At 42.4% G+C, this 16,029-nt stretch overlaps 1 protein-coding gene and 1 pseudogene across 1 annotated transcript in view; one reads left to right on the plus strand and one right to left on the minus strand.

Moving 5' to 3' along the window:
• The window catches only part of LOC148646899 (protein NLRC3-like), a 1,251,308-nt gene that overhangs the window by 780,326 nt on the left and 454,953 nt on the right, over positions 1–16,029 (minus strand). The gene's annotated exons all lie outside the window — the stretch shown is intronic.
• Positions 6,562–7,538, plus strand: LOC148646917 (L-amino-acid oxidase pseudogene; annotated as a pseudogene).

Consider the following 16,029-nt stretch of genomic DNA (forward strand, 5'->3'; position numbering starts at 1 on the left):
CTGATGAAGAGCTAGTTCTGAATAGTGATTCAGCTTTCCACAGTTCCGACCTGTTCACAAGGCCTGCTGCTGGTTACTCTCTGGCAACCTCCACTCTAGACTCTTCGAACAAAGGAAGGTTCTGGCACTCGGACACACTGGCCTTTCCGTGGTTGTCCGGGCTGAGTCTCAGGATGGTCAGGAGGCGCGCTGCGAGAATGTCCTGCCCTTGGGATTCTCCTTTGAATTCCTTCTAAATCTTGTCTGAATCTTGTTGAATCTCTCAGGCTCTCTGTGTTGCCTGTTTTTACCTGGAGGAACTTCAGCTCATTGATTGGCTGAAAGTTCCATGGGCATCAGAGTCCCACGTGGGTTACTCGGCCCTACCGGTCCCTGATTGGTTGATCAAGGTGAGATATGAGTCACTTAGTCCTGACACTTAGGAATGCAATCCAGATGTCCAACTCGCACTCCCTAGACAGATAGGCGCCAATGGGTGACCATTGATCATGATAGCCAGGCTTAGCTAAGTGCATCCCCCTTTGGGAGCTGTCCTTGGACCTTAAATCACCTTGCATGAATGGTTTCTCTGTGGCTGCACCACAGAGATGAACAGAGAAATGAGGCCTAATTTGGGAAAGCTCAGAAACACTTAATTCTGCCTTATTATTAAGCCTCGCCGCTACACCCTGCTCTAACCCCAGAGTCATTAATAAAAGACTAAGTCTGTTACATTTAGATCTAATTCATGTAGAGCCTTTAGAATATGATTGTGAATATTCTGGCAATTGAAGGAAACACACTCCATTGAAATGTATGCACTGTAAGTGTTAAATGTGCTCACATCTGAGTAATGAATATTTTTTATTGGGATGGAATCTACACTTGTGGTTCTCAGGGGAAATCAGGGATCTTGAGGGATTAAGGGTACAAAGAAATAGTTGTGTAGGGAAATTTGAGCATTTGCTTAAGAGAAAAAAAACTTAGACGAAGAGCAAAAATTACACCCTGAAAGTGCATAAGACTCAACTTTATAGTACAGCTACAGTACAGTATATGAGAGAAGGGGCTGGCAGAGCTGGGCAGAGCTGGGTGCCATGAGAATTCTTTCAACTCCCGACAGAGTGTTTCCCTGTAGTGTTAGCTTCAGAGTTTGATAAGGCACAAGACGAGCTGAAATTATGGTGCTTAGAAATAAAAGCTATTACAATTTGATTTAATTCAAATCTATAGCTGCTGTACTCATTTCTTTCCTGACTAATTGCAATTCAGTTTTGCACTAGTAGTTACAGACCCTCATTTGGTGTAGTTTAGCATGAATGCACTTCTTAAATTAAATTCTTAAATTAAAACCTTATTTGTCTGGGAGTTACTCAGTTATACGAACATGAGACAAACAGTAATTATATTAACATGGCCTTTATAATAACTTATTAATCAGATGAATTGAAATGCTCTGAATCGGGCGCCTCCAGAGGTTTGTGCTCATTAGAACAACATTAGAACAACAACACTAGAGCCCTCAGCACCGTACTAAGCACAAGTTCAGATGCTCTGCAGCTTTGTTCCACACATTTTTTTTTGCAATTGAGCTCAGAGCTGGAAATATACTTCACAAGGTGCCATATTAACTAGTCAGCGAATTAGAAAGCAGCTGTGTGCTGTATCAAAGTCCATTGCAATTGACCTATTATATTCTGCTCAAGCAACAGTTAGAGTTCACTGACCATGCAGTGCAGTGGCTTGCTGGTATAGGCTGTGGCTGCCCCATGACCCCGCACTGGGAAATGGATGGGTTCGTTCTCTACACTTGTCTAATAAGGGGTTTTCGATTTTCCTCTTCAAACATGCCTCAATCAAGAGGTTTTATTCTCCACGATGTAACGTGAATAAAGAAGTGATGGAGATGCTCATGCATGTCAAAATGGAGTTGAGCTCTTTCATCCTTGTGTTGACAGGGCATCCTGAATGTCAGATTAGTGACAGTTACTATCGGGCCCCTGATAAAAGATGCTTCTTGCAGCTTCCTTTATCACTGGTGACTGAATTGGTCCCGGTGTTATTGAGCTGAAGCTAATCAGCAACTAAACTTAACTTAAGATTAAAAGCATCCCCCAGCTCTTACAGGCTGGTACCTTAAACGGAACTACAATCCATTTTCTAACCTGTCTTAGAAAAATGCAGGGAGCTGGATGTCATGAGTCAGGATACAGGCTTTCCATCGCAGGTCAGACATAAACTCAGAAATGCACACAACAGGGCCAATTTTCCTAGCAATCAATTAAGATACCAGTACTGTGGGTTTCTGGACTATGGGCAACAACACACAGAACATGGTGAGAGCACACAACCTCCCATCAGAGAGCTTTCCACAGAGGTCTAGACCTGAACCCAGGGCTCCAGTGCACATCTAAGATGTTTTTTCCTTTATCACTCTAGGTCATGATAGGTCATCACTGATTATCTTGATCTTGTGAGTATCTAGATTTCTAAGTAGCAGAATTCTAAGCATCCTGAAGAATCATTCCCCTTCTCAAGATGTCTTCTTGACTAACATGTGGTTTTCAAGCTTTTCAAAAGTCTAATAAAGAAACTTTGTGTTCTGAAAGCTCTGTGTTCTGAAGCCATATTTCCTTTACATTGAGTGAATGCCTTCCTCTGGAAAGACAAGTTTTAACTTAAACCAAGCACACACACCCCAGGTCCCTGAACAGGAGCTTTAAACAATATTTTGGACAAAATTTGTCTTGTCTTACTGCTGGATTTTAATATGTGACTCAACAGTTTTGTGGTTGAACTATTATATCAAAATATTAACATGATCATATCTGTTTAAGACAACAGTTACCTAACAGAGGAATTTACATTCTGATATTTCTCAGCTCTGCATTTAAATGTTCTGTGTTCTGTAACTCTTGTGATATTTTCAGACTAGTCCTTCACTATGTACAACACTATGGACTCAAATTATCTGAGTTCATCCACGCAGATGAAAGCACATGGTACTTTACTAATGGGAAACTCAACCGGGTGCATGATGTTGATAAGAATCCAGATCTTATGGGCTACACTGTGAAGGATTCTGAAAGGGGGAAATCTGCTAAACAGCTGTACTCTGAAGCAATCAGAAAGGTAATATATCCATGAGAGTTCTGACTGTGATGTTCACAATCTAGAGGATCATGTCTAATGGGGTAGATTAAAGGTTTTCAATGAGAACCCAGAAAGATGGGTGGGTAAATAGACCCCTTCCTTGAATCTGTTCTAACTTTTACCCTGGACTACTGGTTTGGTGACCTGTATCTGAGAAGCAAGAACAAACTGGGGAGACTTGTGAAAATATGTCAGAAGGTCATTTACGCTGATCTTCCAGCTCTCTCCATTCACGTGTTTTGCGTAAAGCACAATCCATCTGTGATTACCCTTCTCACCCCCAACTCCAAAACCAACAGATTTAAGTTCTCATTCATACCTGTAGCCATATCCTTACTTACCCCTTGACCTTCAATGTAAATATGTCTGTATATTGTTGGTTCTGTCTTTTTTTCCCTGTTTGTCTGTACAGCAATGTACACCAACACTGCTGCTGTAAAACAACTTGTCCCCCGGGGAAAATAAAGACACTCTCTCTCTTTTCATCACTGGCCTCATGAATCTATTTTGGACTGTAGGATTTCCATAGTGAGACATGAGTGACTAATTGAATCCCAATAGCTGAGACAATATGATTGGACGAAAGCTGAAGCTGATGGTAAACCAGAATAGCAACCCTTATGTGGAGAGCAGAAATGCGTCTCCTCTACTTTAGAGATGGTATACTTCCTCTAGACCAGCTGTCCTAGTTAGAACTGAAGAACTGGTGGATTTCAAAGTATACTAGGAGATTTTAGTCAAAAAGCAGTATATTCTGACCTGAAGCTCAAGCCTGGTCACAAACAGAATTTGCAACAGGAGAACAATAAGAAGCTTGTATTAATCTCAATGTCCAGAAGGTTAAGATCAAGATCAGTGCTGTTAATTGGTAAGTGCAGTCTCTAGTGGCACATTGACGTGATGAGCTGAGTTTTAAAATGAGAACGATCATCATCTAAGATTTTATGTGAAAGATTAATAATATGTCACTCTGTTAGACATGTTATTGAGCTCAAGAAAAATTAGATTATCATGGCCTTGATGATCTAAGAGAATATTTTTTTATTTAGGTCATTGATGAAATTGAGAAAGATCCATCACAGTGCCAGCGTGTCCTCAAGAAATATGATACCTATTCTGTAAAGGTGATGTTGGCTGTTGGAACGTTGGAGTTCTGATCATGATGGTTTTTAGCATTAATTATCCCCGCAGTGTATAGAGAAAAAAATGTTGATGATCATATTTTATTATAATATTCATGTTTGAGCCTTCTACAGATACATTCATAAAGTGAAATATACTGTAGATACACCTTACACTGTAATTTGGCAAAAGTCTAAAGATTAAACCACTTCAGTGTTTGTTTACAGATCTAGTTTAGTTTTTTTTTTAATGATTGGTATCTGGTGGCACAGTAGTTAGCATTGACAGAAGACAACACATCCAACTACTAGTAATTAAATAGATTAAATTAAAATAAATCTGTGATTTTTGACCATGTTATCTTCTTTTACAAAGAGCTTACAAGTTCCAAGCTTTAAAAACTGTATATTACCAGTCAAAATGGATTTTTGATTTGTCTGCTCTGTGTCTCAACAGCAATATCTAAAGAGAGAAAGTAACCTCAGCCGACATGCTATCCAAATGATTGGAGATGTCTTAAACGCACAGTCCCTGTTTTACACGGCCTTCAGTGAAAATCTGAGGAGGGAGAATGACATCAATGATGACGTCAAGTGAGATTTTTAAACCTGTGGCATTTTCTTACGTAGTAAAACTAGGTTTGGAAGGAAGACCATTTTGCAATACTGACAATTACAATGATGACAGTGGAGTAACTACAAAGTAATTCAATTTAATTCAAAATACTTTATTCATCCCCTAGGGAGTAATTTAAGAGTCAGCACACAAGCCTGAGTGACAAGCTGTCAGTGCTGTCTGTTTATGATGTATACCTTGTTGGGGAGAAATACAGTACTTTACAAATGTCATGCATAGCAATTCCATCTTACTTATGTAAGGGTTAACTTGTTTAAACAACTTGTGAAAAAGGAAAGTTGGAGGAAATTTCATTTAAGAATGAATGTGTATTGGGCAGTACAGTGGTGCAGCATTTAGCATCACTTGGGCCCTGGGTTCAATCCCAGACCTGGTATGCTACCTGCACGGAATTTGTATTTTCTTCCTGTTTTTGTGTGACTTTCCTCCCACAGTCTAAAGGTTTACTGGTAGTTTCACTGGCATCTGGGAGAACTTGCCCTGGTATGAATGTGTGTCTGTATCTGTGTGTTTGCTCTGTGATGGACTGGCGTCCCATCCAGGATGTACCCTACATTCCATTGCTTGCTGGGATAGCCTCCAGCTTCCCAGTGACCCTGAATTGGAAGAAATGGTTAGAAAGTGAATGGATGGAGTTAATGTATCACTTTCAAAAGTATCTCTACAGGCTACATTAGAAAGGTTAGAAACTAGAGGAGGCTATTCAGCCTGTTTGGTAGTTTAGTAGTTAATTGATCCAAAGATCTTATCCAGGTGTTTCTTGAAAGATTATCAGCTTCAACGACATGGCTGGGCAGCTTGTTCCACAGTCCCACAACCTTCTTCCTTTGCGTGAAGAAGTCTCTCCTACATAGATCTGTGGAGCTGATCTGATAATTTATTCAAATTTTCCCACACCCTCAATGTATTCATTTATTCCAAAAATGGTCCCTTGACAAGTTGCCTTAAACATGCTATCATACGGAAGTTCTTAACTGTAGTTAGGGAGGTGCTCAGTTCGGCCCTGGGTCTATCTGACATCCTACCTCTGGTGTCCTACAGCTTTAAACATCTACTATCTCTTTTCAACATAATGTCTGCATACCATACTGTGCCTGTACACTTTTTCTGTCTCTTTTTTTCTGTTAGCAGCATTGTGATTCACTTATTTCTTTCTGTATGGTTGAGCCTCCTCATCCTGTGGTCAGGAGGCTGCCTCTTAACCAAACGAGTTAAGCCAAAACTTATTATACTTACAGTAAACACTCAAATGTTTGCAAAGCATCTGAGTCTTGGGCGTCATTATTGCTCATAAGGTATACTGTACAGTATAGTCCCTGATAAAGAAAATTCCTCTTTCCTCTCTTTCATTCCCACAGTTTCCCATTTCACCTCTAACAGCCATGATCATACTTATCTCTCCGTCTCCGTCTCAAAAGAGGGGTTTGGGAATTCCTCTTCCAGAAAGACATCCAAAACCAAACTAATCATGAAACTAGGATCCCACCTTCTCCCTTCTCCCAACAACAGACTTTTTACTTCATACCACCTGAGTGTCGATGCTGCTTCTCTCGTGCTCCCATCTCTTCACTACTATTGGCGTTTGTTCTCCCATGTTATATCAACTGCCAGTTTTCCTCTCTCCCTCATCCCTGAAGAAGGCTGCACAACCAAAATGTTGTGTAGCTTTTAATTTATTTTATTTTCAGCATGGAATAAACCTTTACCTGTTCCTTTGCAGCCTGACGAAGTCATCAACTTGAACTTCTGACAGAACTGGAAAATGATAAGTCAAATGAATAATACAAATGATCTGTCCTTCTTATCTTTTTACCCCAGATTTTACAAAATAGATGGAGGCACAGATTGGCTGCCTCAGGCTGTGAGAAAAGACCTTCGGAGCACCAGTGTGCTTCTGAATTCAAGAGTTTTGGAAATAAATCAGACCAGCGAGGGCGTCCAGGTTGCGTACAGAGACAAAACGGACAACTCAGTTAAAACGACCTCAGGGGACTACCTCCTGTTCACCGGCACGGCCAAGGCTACTCTGATTGTCAGATTTAACCCCCCTCTCCCCCTGCGCAAAAGAGTAGCCCTGCGGAACATCCACTATGACAGTTCAACTAAAATATTCCTGGTCTTCAAGGAGAAGTTCTGGGAGAAGGAAGGCATCCACGGGGGTAAGTCCATCACAGATCGCCCATCACGGCTTATCTACTACATGAGCGAAGCATTTGAGAGCGGGGTCAGTGTGGTGCTGGCCTCTTACACCTGTTCGGACGAGTCCCTGTTCTTCCTGGGGATGAGCGACGAGGACTGCCAGGAGCTGGCGTTGAGCGACCTGGCGGTCATCCACGGAGAAGGAATCCGTGATCTGTATGAAGGAGGGGTGGTGAAGAAGTGGAGCCTGGATGAGTACAGTCTGGGCGCCTATGTGCTCTTCACACCCTTCCAGCTGACAGATTATTACCAGGACCTGTTCAAGCCATTTGAGAGAGTCTACTTTGCAGGAGAGCACACTGCTCTGCCTCACGCGTGGATTGAGACGTCCATCAAGTCCGCAGTGAGGACAGCCTCGCAAATGAACAATAAGTCTGCTGAAGATGTTTCACACATAAAGACAGAATTTTAAGAAAGGGCTTCTGGTATCTTCTTTCCAAAACACAGTGATCTCTAGAGGGCAGAGTTCCAGTAAGGCCAGGCAAAGACCCTCCAGAGATCAGTGTCTAACTGTAGTTATTCCTGCATTTCCCTGGGTATAAAAAAAAAGAGTAGAAATTCCTGGGTCCTACTGGAACACTGTGTCTGCTGGTTTTCATTCCAGCTGAGCTCTACACCTCCACCGCTTACTCATAACTTCACTGATGTGCTTATTTGTTTAAACATTTACCAGACTTTAATAATAATAATAATATTAATTGCTTACACTTATATAGCGCTTTTCTGGACACTCCACTCAAAGTGCTTTACAGGTAATGGGGACTCCCCTCCACCACCACCAATGTGCAGCATCCACCTGGATGATGCGACGGCAACCATAGTGCGCCAGAACGCTCACCACACATCAGATATCAGTGGGGAGGAGAGCAGAGTAATGTAGCCAATTCATAGAGGGGGATTATTAGAAGGCCATGATTGGTAAGGGCCAATTGGAAATTTGGCCAGGACACCGGGGTTACACCCCTACTCTTTTCGAGAAGCGCCCTGGGATTTTTAATGACCACAGAGAGTCAGGACCTCGGTTTTACGTCTCATCCGAAGGACAGCGCCTGTTTACAGTATAGTGTCCCCGTCACTATACTGGGGCATTAGGACCCACATGGACTGCAGGGTGAGCGCCCCCTGCTGGCCCCACTAACACCTCTTCCAGCAGCAACCTTAGTTTTTCCCAGGAGGTCTCACATCCAGGTACTGACCAGGCTCACACCTGCTTAGCTTCAGTGGGTTGCCACTGAAGCTGAGTAATATGCTGGCTGAGTAGTTGAGCAACAATAGTTGATCAAGTAGCTCTCTCTGGTTGATCAACTGAAGATAAGCAGACAGGTGGGGGTAACATGGTACCTGACAGGCCTACAGTGGGAGTGACACAATATTGGATATGCCTCCTTTGAGACATTAGACACCAACAAAGAAGCTTTTACTTCTACAGATTCAGTTGGTTACATTTTAGGCATTTACATTTCACAATAGTGAAACTCCATAGATGCAGGGTTGGAAACTATTACTAATCCCTGTAACAACCAATAACATTTTTTAGGGTGAAAGGCAATTTAACCAACATACAAAATTAATTCATTCAGTTTGTGATTAAGAACTTTGCTGGGGCAGAAACCAGGAGACAAACAGGGTTCCTCAAGGACCAGGTCTGGGTGCACTGAGTTACAGAATTGGGAGGAAGAGGCCCCCAGAACTTCTGTCAAATATCATTGTATTTGGGAAGGAGTGACCACAGGAAATTCCTGAGGTCTCTAAATAAAACCTGTTAGGTGTTACTGTCTGGTTGTCAATATCCAAACCTCCTTTCAGCAAAAATATGGAAACCCTTTCTGTTGATAAACCTGCTGTTTTGCATTTGCTTTAGGTGACTGCTTTTGGACATGATAGAGGTCTGTGTTTGTTTTTTCTTCTAAATTACAGTATAGTGTAATTTGGTTCATAGCATGTGTCCTATATTATTGTACTCAATATGTTCATGAAAGTCAGCAAATTTAAAGAAACAGGCCAAGGAAATGCTCTTAATAGGAGATTTAAATTACAAATGCTGTCAGATATAGATATGCGAAGAGCTGCATTTAAAAATAAAAAGATTATATCTTGCAAGAATCCAGCATATCACTTTAGTTTTATGTCAGGTCAATCAAGGAATATTGTAATGCTGGCAGATTTAAAGTACTTCATGGGAAAATGTCTTGGAATGCTGTTTGGAAAAAATCAACAAAAAAATCTCATTAAAAGCATGAAATACAACTGTTGCTATAAGTGGGAAGTTTGAGTTTCAGACATTTTTCAGGGATTGCACAAGGCCAGTCAGTCCTGGTCTTGAGGTTAGGCAGGTTACACTGTAATTGAGCTCTGGTGGTGTCAACATCAAACAAACAGTGCAGAAAGCCGATATAACCATTGACTGTCATGACCACCCCTTGCAAAATGGATCTGAGCTCTTTTGATCTGTGTAAATTTAGACTGCCTAGATTCAAATACAATAACACTTAGTTATCTTCTATTTCCACAACATGCTTAATTTGAACAGTTGATTGTCTATTTTAATTTATATATCATACATATATGTCACCGCTTTGCATTGAAGAAAGATGTGAAGACGGGGGTTTGAATTTAATCCTTTCTGTAGGGGGTTTAGACTTCTAAGTCACAAGCTGGGGTTTATGGCAGGAAAGGGGGTTAACTGATAAGGATTGCAGATGCAAGCTAGGAACCCCCCTGGGTGTAATCTTAAACTAACCATTTGTCCAGAACATCGTAAACTGGCCAAATACCATGAACCCCCCTCTTTACCATCAGACCGAGTGACGTCAGAAACGGAGAAGAAAACACTATATAACCCAAAAGTTTGCAACAGTACGGCGAACAAATACTTCGGTTTTGTTGTTTCTTGCGGGAAACAAGACTTCGGCTTTATTGTTCCTTGCATGCAATAAACTCATCTGTTTTACTTCATCTCGGGATCAAGAACCTTATTTCTTCTGTTACAACAAATTTGGCGTAGTCGGCAGATGCTCCAGAAGGCGCAGAACTTCCCATCGGCAGGAGAGACGGTCAGCGCTCACATTACTAAAAGGTAAGGACTCCTCTTTTTAAAAAAAAAGTCCCGACTCTCTCTGACCGATTGGGAAATCTCTGCTCCCTGCGAGAATCGCCCGAGATGACGGAGTAAACGTGAGTTTCTGAATGCCTCTGGCCCGGGGAAGACACCGGTGTATGTAATGGGTTGTTTGCTGTAAGCCCAGAATTTGGTCTGGCAGGGGTTCCACGGTATTGTGTACAGGCGTTCGAAGCTGGTGTATGCCTTAATTGCGCGTGGAGTTTTTGAACGGGTTTTGGACCCTTACCGTGAAGGTCAGAACTGGTTTGGGCCTTAATTGCGCCCGGAGTTCTGAGGCTCAGGATCGGTGTGGGCCTTAATTGCGCCCGGGGTTCTAGAGCAAGTGGTGCATTAAATGCACGTAGTTCAGGACTAGTGTGGGCCTTAATTGCGCCCGGAGTTCTGAAGGTCAGAACTGGTGTGGGCCTTAATTGCGCCCGGAGTTCTGTGGCTCGGGATCGGTGTGGGCCTTAATTGCGCCCGGGGTTCTGGAGCTGAGTGGTGCATTAAATGCACGTATAATCCAGGATTGGTGTGGGCCTTAATTGCGTCCGGGGTCCTGAGATTAGCTACGCCTTGATCGTGCATGGATTGGCGTGGCGTGGTTTTTGTTTTAAAGGAAACAGGAGTAGAAGAGATAGATATGTATGTATGTTTTTGGTGTTTTCCTTGTTTGTGAAATACATATACGCACGCACGACACTAACATAAACACACCTCATAATAAAAGAGCAAAGCATTAAGTAGCAGGATTTAAAGGACGTTGAGACCCGGGAATCGCCCTGATTGAGCTCAGTGCGTAAGTCCACCCCGGGGAACAAGCAACGATGCTGGCATTCTGGGGATGGTGAATTACTGATCAAGAAAGGGGGTTTTCGAGGTCTCGTTTCTTACCTGTGAACAGTGTGGTGTAAGTCCTCTAAAGTCTCTGAGAGGCATTTAGATCTGGAGGTAACAGACGCCCTTGGCTGAATGAGTGCAGGAATGCACAGGTTTTTCAAGTGAACGCATCCCCTTACTGTATGAGCTGTTACCTCACACACGACAAAAGTAAAACAGACCGAACATGTGTGCTAACTGATGGTTTGAGAAAGTGGTGGAAGGGTCCGTTTATATATCGGAAAAGTGTAAGTTGACGGAAAAAAAAAAGGAGAAAAATATGCGAAAAGTTGAGTTTGTCAGAGGGAGTCTGGGGCGAAGACGCCTGTAAAGAAAGCATATGGGTATTGATTGGCAAAAGCACAAGCATGTAGCTCCCACCCTGGTGCACGGCCGGCACCAGTGGTGGCAGATACATGAGGAAAAAGAAAGAAATTGGGATGTGACTTAAAAGTGTGTTTACGGAGAAAACAAAAACCCGGAAGAAAAGATACTTTGCTCCCTACGAAAGAGTATAGAAAAAAAGCTAAAAGAGGCAGTACAGGAGAATGAGAAACTAAAGAAGGAATTAACTCCTGGTCACGCTGCACTGGTTAATGTGCTACAGCCGGCGACTAAGTTATATCCTGCTCTCCCACAGGGGAACAAACAGGCAGGAAACAAAAATAATTGGGATCAATTCCCACAGTGGCCATATGGAGAAGGGGGATCTGATTGGGATAACACTTGGTATGAGTGTGATAAAGACGGATCAGGGTCTCCCCTGTTAGAGGGAGGGCGCCCGCAGATCTGTACTCTCACTCGAAGTGGGAAAGGACTTAATGTAGCAGGGGCTGGCGCCGTTGATGACAGCGCCACTAACACTGTCTCGCACCCCGTCGAGGGGGTCTGCACTCGCATCTACCTTCCCTGATTCCCCCATACGATCAAATGCAAAACCGGAAGATATTGACCGGTGGGTTAAAGCACCGCAACCGAAATTAGAAATGTAGCGAACCTGGAGTGCGCTTCAGGAATTAAAAGGATTAATGTAGAAGTAAAACAAGAATACAGCACATTGTAGTACGAAGAGAAAAATATATTCTCGATGTGTATGTGTGTTTTATGAATTTGTGTGCCGGCATGCATGTGTGTAACTGTGAGTTTTGGTATACTAAATGACGGTGTGAGTGTGTTTAGCCAGCGGGACTGGCTAGAGACGTAACGAAAGAGACTTGACGAAAATCAACTTAAGGAGATTGGAAAATATAAGAGCGTCTGAAACGTGTAAGTACAGTATAGGTGGACGTAAAAGTAGTTAAACAGTTTTTGTATTTTTATACAATTAGTTGCAATAGTGGAAACAATTTGGTTTTATTCGAATGTCTCGAAACCAGACATGCTGAAACGCTGTAGGTTTAGAATCGAGACTGGGGAGAATAACGTCTTGTGAGAAAATCTTTTTACCTAACGATTAGATCCTGTAAATCCCTTGTAGCCTCCCTAAGTCTGTCCCAGTCCAGTGGATAAAAATGTACTGTCAATGGAGTGTTGGTTTCTCTGTTAATGGATACTGGAGCACTACTGTCCTGCTTGTTTCACTCCTCTGTTCAACAGTGTACTATAGAGCAATGTATATGGGAAGACGGCAGGAGGCCACAGGAGTATTGGGGCAGCGAGTTTTACTTGCTGAGTACCAGATTTTAATGGGTGGTTTTATCCCAGATCTATTGGGTTGGAATATTCTGCATTACAAAGAATGACTATCCAGAACAGGGTATCACGTGGCTTCAACTGACTGTGATCACTCAGTATGTTGATGGTATTCTGAGTGCTTCCCCTGACGAGGAAACCCACAAGTCTGAGTTGCTTCAGCTTTAGAGTGTCTAATAGAAGCAGTTATGATAAGGCCTTTTTGTGTCTAGCATTGTGAAATTTTAACAGGGCCTGGGTGCAATGTTTTTACGGGGTGCACAACTCTTAACAGATCTGCTTAAGGGATGAGTGCAGTACAAGGACAAGATTGCCTTGGTTCCAGCAGCAAAAGCCGCCTGTAATAATTTGAAACAAGCTCTCTTACAGGTGCTGAGACTGGGGTTTCCTCAGATGGATCAACCATTCTTTGTATGTAAGTGTGGAAAAAGGGTTCTGGGCAGCTGTGCTGACGCAGGAGCATGGAGGTAGGCACTATTTTACCATTAGATGCTGTAGCCAAAAAGTGGGGGACTGTGAAAATTTAAGGAAATGTAATACTGTTTACTGATGGGTCCTCTCTGATGCATGAGGGAGAACAGAGAACAGGCTGAGCTGTTACAACAGAATTCAAGGTGCTAACAATTGGAAAAATGCCCCTCCACTGCTTAAGCGCAGCAAGCCAGTTAAGAGCACTGATGGGAGATTGTAAAAAGAAAGATGTTAAAGGGTTACTGTATATGTATATAATGTATGTATTTGTTGCATTTAGGCCACAATTCTGGATGGTTATGGAAAAATAGGATTCTCTCACAACGGCAGGGACTCCAGTTGAGAATACTGGGCTTGTCTCTGAACTGATTTGTAGTTTTACAGCTGCCGACAGAAGCAGCTTGAGTAAGGTGTAAATAACACAAAAAATAAAGAATTCCAGTAACTCAAGGTAACAACCATGCAGATGCAGATGCCAGACGAGCGGCACTGGGAAAGCGGGAGTCTGAGACCCCTGTGAAACCTCTATTGGGGAAAAGGGAGAATTCAGGTTGAGGCCTTTAATAGATGTTTAATAGTGGTTAGAACAAATGTGTAAAGAATGTGGGGTTGTATGATTGTGGGATGTGGGCTGGCACATACCCAAGTGTATGACAAAGATGATCCCGTGGTACGGACTGTCCTGCCCCTTGGATACTGATCTAGGGGCATACTACACTGGGAAGGTGTGCCAGCCTCACTAGGGGTAAGTTGGAAGTCACATTGCCCCCATCACCCACAGTCTGAAAGACCAACTAAGGAAATATCAACTGAAGGAACACCGTGGGTAGATGCTCTACCTGCAGTCCTGTGCGGTTTGCGGGCTGGAGCAAACGGAACTGTGAGACTGAGCCCATTTGAGATCATCACGGGCAGTCAAAGAAACTCCCTGGAGGCCAAGTTTGGCTAACGCACTGATGAATTTACTAACTCTCTATTAAAGTGTTGTAGGTTTGTTAACTGAAGCGGTGCACAGGGCTCGTGAACAGATGCCGGACGCTTGGGAACCTCCAGTAGAGGGGAGACAGGACCGGATACCTGGCGAGTGGGTGTAGGTGAAGAAGAGATACCCTGCCAGACGTTGCAATCCTGCTGGGAGGGACCATATCAAGTGCCACCAACTACTGACTGTGCCATCTGAGTGACAGGATGAGATCGCTGGATCTGCGCATCGCACTTTCACCGACCCACGGCACCAGAGACTGAGTGAACAGAAAGAAGGATGTTGTTACCGTTTCTGTGTCTGATGCTTCCTAAGACCAACAGTATGCTTGTTAGGCCTGAGGAGCATTACTGGGAATATGGTATCAATACATTCCGGGTGTTGGCATATCTATTCAGCCAAAAAAAATTATAATCGGAGTTGGGTCAATATTGCTGTTCCAAGATCCTGACGATAGATCTCCACATGGCTGAGGTCTGCGTTTGGGTCCTGGGGTAGGACTTTATGTATTTGTAGGATTAGGATTGTTTTATGTGTATAATTGTAACTATCACTTGTACAAAACATGTATCACATCTTGCTATAACCGTGGAACGTACAATGTCATGGCAATACATACCTGTTCGCCAAGAAAGGAAAGATCTGCCCTAACATTGTATGTATAAAAATAGGCTACACTGACGTATGCCATATTTTATAAGGGGGGAATGAAGAAAGATGTGAAGACGGGGGTTTGAATTTAATCCTTTCTGTAGGGGGTTTAGACTTCTAAGTCACAAGCTGGGGTTTATGGCAGGAAAGGGGGTTAACTGATAAGGATTGCAGATGCAAGCTCGGAACCCCCCTGGGTGTAATCTTAAACTGACCATTTGTCCAGAACATCGTAAACTGGCCAAATACCATGAACCCCCCTCTTTACCATCAGACCGAGTGACGTCAGAAACGGAGAAGAAAACACTATATAACCCAAAAGTTTGTAACAGTACGGCGAACAATACTTCGGTTTTGTTGTTTCTTGCGGGAAACAAGACTTCGGCTTTATTGTTCCTTGCATGCAATAAACTCATTTGTTTTACTTCATCTTGGGATCAAGAACCTTATTTCTTCTGTTACAACAGCATATTGGATCAACTTGTGTTGACTGGATTGTGTACTGTGTTATGTGTTTTACCTGATTACAGAGCAATTTTCCCGTTAGTTACAAAACTGAAGCTTACTGCAAGTAATTATGTTTCTGAGTAAATGTTCATGATCAAACAATTTCTAATGTAAACCCAGAGAGCAGTATGTGTTTGAAATGTAAACCCATGTAAATGGATACAATTTACAAAAGCAGCCATTCAGGATGCGCACCATTTCATCTAAACACAGCACTGTAATACACAGTCTAAACAGTATACAACTTAAATATTGTCCCAAGCATTGACCAGGATACCAAAAACAGGCATTTTCTGGTGACAGCCCAAATGTACTACCTGTTGGGTTTACAAAGTAGTGCAGTCCTGCCATAGAATATTTTAAAAAGTGTGGTGTAATGTGGCATTTACACCACATTGTACTACATTATTCACTGTGCATTCTGAATGTCTGGATCTTTATTAATTGTCGTGTCCAGTTTTAATATTTTTAAGTAACACACACAGCAATTACCCTATAGTTATCGCAAATTCAGCATTATCAGGGTCCTCTACTTGAAATAAATGGCCCTTTGAAAAATTAACTTTACAATGAAACCTTATAGAAAATTAAAGAATTATTATTAACCAGGCCAAAATAGATTTTCTTACTGGGAAAAATTCATCCGATGTCTTTGTAT

The sequence above is a fragment of the Lepisosteus platostomus genome, chromosome 16 (genome assembly GCF_059453375.1).
Source record: "Lepisosteus platostomus isolate fLepPlt1 chromosome 16, fLepPlt1.hap1, whole genome shotgun sequence".
Taxonomy (NCBI): Eukaryota; Metazoa; Chordata; class Actinopteri; order Semionotiformes; family Lepisosteidae; genus Lepisosteus; species Lepisosteus platostomus.